This window comes from Mus pahari, chromosome 4 (genome assembly GCF_900095145.1).
Source record: "Mus pahari chromosome 4, PAHARI_EIJ_v1.1, whole genome shotgun sequence".
Classification (NCBI taxonomy): domain Eukaryota; kingdom Metazoa; phylum Chordata; class Mammalia; order Rodentia; family Muridae; genus Mus; species Mus pahari.
This window is the reverse complement of record NC_034593.1, coordinates 35,568,710-35,577,563: the sequence shown is the minus strand read 5'-3', so window position 1 is coordinate 35,577,563 and position 8,854 is coordinate 35,568,710. Positions and strand designations below refer to the sequence as shown.

The following is an 8,854-nucleotide window of genomic DNA, read 5'->3' as shown; positions in this document are numbered from 1 at the left end:
TGCTGTATCCACTGAGCCCTCTCACCTGCCCTTAAATGCTCTTTCAAATAATAGCAAATGAGTGCATTCTTTATATAACAGGCATACCAGAATAAACATGTCCTATTGATTTGAATATGCAAAAGTATGCCAGCTTTTCATCTCTATTACCAAGTGGACAAATATTCTATTTTATCTACAGAAGTAGAGATTTCTTTTAGATACAGTCATGTGGATTATACTACTTGACTGAAGCCATGTCTCCAAGATACATACCTAGAGGGTAAAGGGAACGCTTTAAAGGAGCGTGATTATGAATAGCCAGGCTGAAAATAAACACTAATTACTAACAAAAAAAGATTACTGAGAAAAATATGGGTTGGTTTTCAGTACTTGACTCTTTAAAGTTATTTTCTTTCTTATTTAGTTTTTATTCATAATCATAAACTTAACTTTGCAAGCCAGCTAGACTTGAAGGGGAATGAGGAAAATATGGAACCCGAAGAACTTCAGTGAGAGCAGATATTACAGGGCATTGTGAGCAGATGGGGTAGGGGAGCTCTCCTGAGCTACAGAAGGAATGGTTTGATGGATAAAATGCCTGCAAGTCAAAAGAAATTAGAGTTGTCCACAGTCGGAAATGGTGATCTTCTTGCTGGTCTTGCTGTTCCTGGACCTAGAGCGTTCCTTGGCTTCCACAATGTTCATGCCTTCCTTCCCCTTCCCAGAGACCACATGCTTGCCATCCAGCCATTCAGTCTTGGCAGCACAGATAAAAACCTGGGAACTGTTTGTGTTTGGTCCAGCATTTGCCATGGACAAGATGCCAGGACCTGTATGGTTCAGGATGAAGTTCTCATCCTCAAATTTCTCTCTGTAGATGGACCTGCCACCAGTGCCATTATGGCATGTGATGTTACCACCCTGGCACATGAATCCTGGAATAATTCTTTGAAAGGAGGAACCCTTATAGGCAACTCCTTTCTCTCCAGTGCTCAGAGCACGCACATTTTCTGCTGTCTTTGGAACTTTGTCTGCAAACAGCTCCATGGATGCACGGCCCAAGGGCTCATCATCCGCCATGATGTTGGAGAACACGGTGGGGTTGACTGTGGCTGGTGAAAAGCGACAGGCATCTGCAAAGCCTAGAGTTATTTTAAGAATTAGTTTAAGGACCCGGAGAGATGGCTTGTTAACTGGTTAAGAGTACTTACTAGTCTCACAGAGAACCGGTTTCCTTCTCATCACTCACATGGTGATTGACAGCCATCTGTAACTTCACTTCTCTGAGGCCTCCCCTGGCAGACACATAGTGCACATCACACAAGATAAAATAAATATATACTTAAAAGGCCCTAGGACTTTTAACTGTGCCATACACTTTCTATCTTTCTTTTTTTCTTTTCTTTTTTTTTTTTTTTCGAGACAGGATTTCTCTGTGTAGCCTTGGCTGTCCTGGAACTCACTCTGTAGACCAGGCTGGCCTCGAACTCAGAAATCGGCCTGCCTCTGCCTCCCGAGTGCTGGGATTAAAGGCGTGCGCCACCACGCCTAGCCCGTACACTTTCTTAAACCTTCATTCATCTTTTATACTTTGTTTTTTTTTTTTTTTTTTGCTTGTTTGTTTTTTGAGACAGGGTTTCTCTGTGTAGCCCTGGCTGTCCTGGAACTCACTCTGTAGACCAGGCTGGCCTCGATACCTCTTATACTTTCATTGCGAGGGCTGGGCTGCAGGAAGACACAAGGCATTCAGCGTATGCAGCTCCCACTGGCTGGTTGTCACCCTGGTCTGCGGTCCCACCACCCACATGCACATCCAGCCTGCAGCCTCCGGTTAACTGCACTCAGACAAAATTCATGTCATTCTTCGGCAGTGTCATCATGTCTGTGCTCAGTCTACCCTGGGTTTGAGGGAAGTCTTGGGAAGTCAGGTGATCTCTGCCTGGATCGGCCACGTGACCACAGTAGTTAGTGCTGACAGGTAAGTCCACAACAGTTGCCACTTTTTCCAGTTCAACCCTCCCAGTTACTGCAGTCTCCTTCGACTAGAAAATTCTATCTTCTGAGGTCTCAGATATGGCCACTGTATTGTACTGACCTACGTCTACACAGTAGAAGAGCATCATCGGCAAATCCTTTCTTACAAACATTCCTCTAACACATAACGTCCAAAACATTTTGGGATAAATTTCAATATGATTAAAAGGGGGAGGGGAAAAGGGTTAGAAGATCATGCCAACCCTGGGGATCTTAACACCAATTGTTTAAAAAGGAAACGATGAAATTTATCTCTGGCCTCCATTTGTGATAATGTGCACCTGCATGTGCACATACACATGTCAGCAGCACATGTGCACTGGTGCACATGTATGAATCCATAAACATAGACACAAATGACAAAGAAATACCATTAAAATGGGGTAATTGTCATTCTTTTCAGTTGTTTTATTAGGTTAATTTTTTCCCCTTTAAATATTTGAGTGTGCTAAATATTTTTTTTTTCTGTTGCATATCTGAGGGCTGCCTACACACTGGCCCAGAGAACTGAGAGGCCATTACTCACATAAAGGCAGGCTATAGTAATTGCATATAATAAACATGAAACATCTTCAGAAGCTGACCCTGCAAGAAAAAACTTATTAAGGAAAACCTCTTACCTCAGTAGTTCTAAACCCTGATTCTGTGCAATAAACACCTGGGGCACCTGAAACAGTTAGTTCCTGGCACCTCTTTAACTACTCTAGCTACCAGGGAGTCTGGCCTAGCATGGCCAGGTTGTAGAAATCCTCGGAGATTCGTGTGTGCAACTGAGAAAATGGGTAGAGTTTCCCTCCTCTTTCTCCTACTCCTCCTTCTCTTCCTCATCTTCTTCCTCTTTTCCCCTCTTCTCCTCTTCTTCTTCCCCCTCCTCCTTCCTCTCCTCCTCCCCACCTTCCTCCCACCTCTTCTTCTTCCTTCTCCTCCCCCTCCCCCTCCTCTTCCCCCTCTTCCTCCAGATAGGTTCTTATGTATCCCAAGCTTGTCTAAAACTTTCTGTGAGCCTTCCAAGTGCTGGGAGTACAGCTGTGCACCATCTCAGCCAGTTTATATGGTGCTAGGGGTCAACCCATGGCCTTCTGCATGCTGGGCGAGCCCTCTACCCACTAGCCACATTCCCAGTCCTCTCAAGCACTTCTCCTGACAGAAACCCACATTGCTTTCTTACTCAGAGTCCTTGGGACCTGGCTTAGGGTTTCTTTCCTGCAGCTGTTTCCACCTGCCCTACCTCTCCCACTCTTGGGGGTTCTTCCTGTAGGGCACACATAAAATAAATGTTTCCACTTCTTCCGTTTCCTCTGCTGCAAAGAGCGCCTTCCATCTTAAGAATGACGGTGCAGTAAATGAAACAACAGAGCACACGCTGCAAAACTGTAAATATTATGAAGATTTTGGTTAATTTTTCCAATGCCTGTTGTTTATTGAAATATAAACAAAATCGGACGTGTTATGTTCCGTTCCCCCCTCTGTTCTTTGACGGTATTAGGGAGGGTTCTCTGCCTTCCTGTTGTTTTTGTTTTTCAGACCTTAAGTTCACTAAAAGCCTCTATCTCTAATTTAAAAAAAAAAAACAAAACAAATTCCACATCTGATTTTCTTCTTAGAGGTCTGGAGAATTTCACCAAGGCAAATGTATCAATGCATGTATTGATTTGCATATGTATGCATGTACACAGACATGTGCCAGTTATAGGCATCCAGCTGCTTTCAGACTCCAGAGGAAGTCGTTTATGTAATCTTAAACTTCTCAGTTTTGTGCAGAAAAAAAAAAATCACCTCATAGGTCTCTGCTGCTGTCTGCTGAAAATGATAGCATGTAAAAAGATGAAATAAATATAGAGTTAAAATATTAACCAATGGGATACAGGTTTTTAAACTGATTCAACTTGTTCTGAGATATGACCAGCAGCGGGTATATTAGAAGAACTGGAAGAGAGTGAAGACAGAGAAATAACAATAGTGGTAAATTGAACAGTAGTTACAATGCTTTCTCAAAAGGCTTCTAAGTCTCAACATGAATATTTTAATACCATAAAGTAAAACTTACAGGTAAGCCAGTGTCATGAACTCTTCCCTGAATATGAGACATAATCAGAACATCCAGTTTTAGCAATTTATATTCATTTAAGTGAAAATATTGGAAAACTATAATTCTTTATAATCCAAAGTAAAGATTGGTGATTTTTTTTTTTTTTAAAAACTGTTTCTAAAAAAGGACTGACTTTTATTTATGTGTCTGTGTGCCTGGGTGTCTGTGTGTCTGTCTGTTGTCACATGAGTCTTGGTGCCCATGGAAGCTGGAAATGAGCTTTGGATGCCCTGGAGACTGAGCTCCAGATGGCTGTGAGCTGCTCTGAATGGTTCTCTGGAAGAACAGCAAGGGTTCTAACTGCTGAGCCATGTTTTCCTCCCCAGTTTAAAAAACAATCAATTAATTTATTGTTGTGTATGTTTGTGTGTGTATGTATGCATGTATACATGCCTGTAAATTGGCACACATATAGAGGTCAGAAACCAGCTTTGAGTAGCCTGCTCTTTCCTCTACCATTTGGGTCTCAGACATTGGACTTAAGTCACAGAGCTTGAGGGAAAGCACCTCACTCACTTAGCCATTTCACTACTTCAGCATCTCAACACAGGGTTGATTCAATCAAATAATTCCTGTCTTTCACCAGGACCAATGTACTGCTGCTCTAGCTACAGGAATAATCCTGGACAGCACTTGTGGACCATAGTCACTGTCAAGGGAAGATCGGCTGTCCCCACTGAGGGCACCTTGATGGATCAAGGTGATCAGCTGACCAACATGAGGGGACAGATGGGAGCTAGGAGCTGTCTCGGTACTGAGTCATTTTTCATCTAACGTGCAAGAAGCCCAAAGAGCAAATCAAACAGCAAATTACACCTAAGCTATCCATGTTTCTCCTGCTTCTTCTAAGATGAGAGGGTGACTTACACGTAGCTCAACACTTTCTTATTGCAGTATCGAGTGATTGCAACCAAACAATGAAAACAATGGAAAATGCATCGTGCCTGTTGAAAGAGTCTGCAGTTGGCCTGGGTAAGTCTGGATCTTCAGGTTTTTAAGTCTTTTCTGTTTTGTAATAACCTCAGTCTCATTTGATCATTCTGATTTTACACACCAGTTTGGTATGGAAATGGACTTCTTTCTTATATTAATTTTCTAGAACCGGGACCATGCTGCATTCGACATACTTCCTGATGGCTGACTTGTTCCCATGGAATTAAATACTAGGCATCCAGAAGCTGAACGTGGATCTGATACGCTCACTAAAATCCAGGTTGGCCTCAGACTTCATCAGTAATAATAATAATAATAATAATTTTGGGTAACTTATAGTGTAAAAGTTAGGGCTGGGTAGCTCAGTTGATAACACATCTGATGCATAACCTGGGTTCAGATTGCAGGAACCCACATTACAAACAAAAAGGCTTGGAAGGGTCTCCTGTGTCTGTAAGCCTAGCTGGGGATATCAGCAGAGACAAACATATCCCCTGAGCTCATTGGCCAATCAGTCTAACCAATCAGCGAGCATTGAGTTCACACGCACAAAAAAAACCCACCTCAGAAAGATGACCTCTGACTTCCACACTCATGCGTGTACACATGCATAAGCAGCTGAATTCTCACTTGCATACAAACATACATCTCACGTACTTAGAGGTAAGTAAAGCAAGGAATTAAAACAAAAGAATATTAGATGAGGACCCCAGACACCAAGAAGTAAAGTCACTGGCAGGAAGCTCGGGGTCCCCATTAGTGGCTTGTCACTACACCTGGTCTCTTGACATTCACCCCCATGCCCGAGCATCTTTCCCACACTGCTCTTAGGTACGTGACCTTTCTAACCATGGTCATCTTCCTTTAAAGGCCTCACTTGCATGTGCAAGGTCAATTTTCATTTGAGAAAAGTATACCTGAAGGGTGCTTTGCTTCTCTCCAGCAGGACCATGCTGAGCTCAGCTAGGTACCTTGTAATCATTCCTCAGCTTCTGGGTGATGTGACAGTCCCCTGATCTAGGGCAGTACTGGCTTTCTATCCATTGCTGGGTCCTTTGAACATAAAGCACGCAGAGACTTTTGATAATAGATGGGCTTCCGCAGAGACAAGGCTGATGCCACACGAACAGGGTTCAGTTGTAATAAATAGCATCAAATGCAATGGTCTTGTGCACTGGGAGAGGCCGAAGCTTGTTTAAGCCATCGTCTCAAAAGATGGCTTTTAAGCTTTCCCAGTCAATGCGACAGTGACCAACTCAAGCTTTTGACACCTGCATATCTGACTCAGGCATGAGGAAAGAATCATTTTCCAGTTTGATTATTTTATTTTAAAAGGGGGATTATTGTACCCATGACTTATCTAACTTCAATAATTACTAACTTTTTTTTTGCCAGTATACGGGAAGAGGGAATGTTAATACTCAAAAGCTACTGTCATTCAGCCCGTCAGAGTGAAAATAGGACAAGCTGGCTTATAAACTGCATAGGAGGGCTCACAGGATGGCAGTTCATTCCTCGGCAGTTGATTTCAGTTAGCTTTGCACCTAGTGTCGGTCTACACTGTGAAGTGCTGTGGAATGGTAGGGAGACTTTTCAGTTGTAGCAACAGCTACAACTATCTACAGCTATCTCCTTTGCTGTGAGCGTTCTTACACCCCTTCTGGGAGAGCAACCCAGTCTGTCTTCCAAGACAGCTGCGGGACTCTAAATTCAAACGATGATAAGCCCAAGAGGAATAGGAAAGGAAGTCTTTGCCCAGAGGCATTCTGGGATGGGAAGGATCCAGAATTTGACCTTGGAGGTTTTAGTTGCAGTTGACCATGTGTCTGGGGACCATTAATAGAGCAAGCAGCCACTGTCAAAGTTAAGAGCTGTATGAAATAGAAGGGAAAACCAAGCAAGACAAAGAGCTGTGGAAAGAAACTACACACAAAGCATATTAAAGGAATGAAGATTAAGGCTCAACAAAGATGAATGGCTTAAGCCGAAACTGAACCCCGCAATGTGTGGAAAGGACTGCTGTAGGAGATAGAGGAACAAACATGTTACCAGCAGAAGGAAAGCAAGGGATGTAGCCAAGTGAGTTGCATGGTCACCTATCAGGCACGAAAGCCTTGCTTTGATCTCCAAACCCCATAAAACTGGGCATGGAGGCACACTCCCAAACTCCCAGCACTCAGAGGTGGAAGTGGGAGAGTCACAAGTTCAGGGTCATCCTTGGCTACATAGTAAGCTGGAGGCCAAGCTGTGCTATCTGAGAGCCATCGCTAAACAAAGAAAGGACAAGCAGAAGCACTCCAGCAGGCTCAGGAGGGGAACCTCCTACTGTAAAAAGCAAGCCAGTGTAAGCCAGATTCTGTAATGAATTGTTGCATAAAAGGAAAAAAAAAAGATGGGCTCATGGGAATTTTTTTAAAAAAATAGGCAAATGTACAGAAAATTCTTGACCAATTGTGAAGACATCTAAAACTACTAGAAATGCTTTGTGTTCTAATACAAAGAACTATTGATAATTTTTTAGATATATTAATAATATGGTGATTATATCTTTACTAAAAATGTTCTTGTTAGGAATGTTGACAAAGCTGGTGGTGGTGGCACACGCCTTTAATCCTTGCACTTGAGAGGCAAAGGAAGGTGGATCTCTGAGTTCAAGGTCAGCCAGATCTACACAGTGAGTTCCAGAATACCCAGGGCTACACAAAGAAACCCTGTCTTGAAAAATGAAAACAAAACAAAACAAAACAAATTTTGACAGAATATCAGCAAAATAACATAACATCTAAGATATCTCAGTAAGAATGACGGAGGAGAAGCAGGAACAAAGGGGGAAGAGAGGACAGTGTCTTGGGTAGTGCTAAATGACAGGCCCAGAGTCACTGAGGTAGGAATGAATCCATTCATTTCCACCTGACCATCCTGGGTAAAAGACAGGCTCAAGACAAGCAGCCGCGATGCCAACCACAAGGACCAGAGCAATCTCAAGAAGGAACAGATCCCTTCTAGATCAAAATATTCTAAGTGGGAGGTTCTCAACCTGTAGGTCGAAACGCCTATAGGAGTCACAAACCAAATATTTACATTACGATTCATAATACAGTTATGAGGTAGTAATGCAAATAGTTTTGTGCTTGGGGCGTCACCACAACATTAGGAGCTGTATTGGAAGGGTCTCAACATTCCAAAGGTTGAGAACCACTGTAGTGAACGTGTAGAAGACACTGGGAATAAACATAGGTGTGGTAGGTAAAAGGTAGGCCCTGTGGATCCTCAGATCTACATGCATACAATCTTCCTTTGCTCTGAGAAATCGGACTCACTGATTCTTTCTTTGAGTCTTGCTCCGTCCTTGATGAGGACCCACGAGCAGAGAGACACCGCTCACGTCCACACCTGGGTGCCTACGGCTCAGCTCACAAATCAAAACAGTCCCCAGCCAGCCCCCTTCCTCACTAGCCTGACACTCACTCCTCACTTCTTGGAAGCCACGCTCTGTGCCCTAGTGCCATGGTTTTTTCACCTTTAAATGTTACCTAAACAGGCTCATGTAGTGTGAGGTTCTTACGTCAGCCCCGCCTGCGGCATTCGCCCGCAGCCTGGTCGCTGTGTTATTTCTGTTGCTGAAGAGTATTTATTGTGTGTTCTCTGCTTCTTATTGCCATTGTTTTCCATCTGTGCAATCCCAGGAACAGCGATCACAACGTTTCTGCAGTGTCCTTTGCTGCACCTATGGGTGTGCATTTATTGAGCCTATATGGAAGGCATTTGTTTCAAGAAGACCCAGCAGTTACAGAGCACAGGCCTGTTTTCTCCATC

General features: G+C 43.2%; 1 pseudogene; it reads right to left on the bottom strand.

Moving 5' to 3' along the window:
- Nucleotides 1-543: 543 nt before the first annotated feature.
- Nucleotides 544-2,102, bottom strand: LOC110320759 (annotated as a pseudogene).
- Between the last annotated feature and the right edge of the window lie 6,752 nt (nucleotides 2,103-8,854).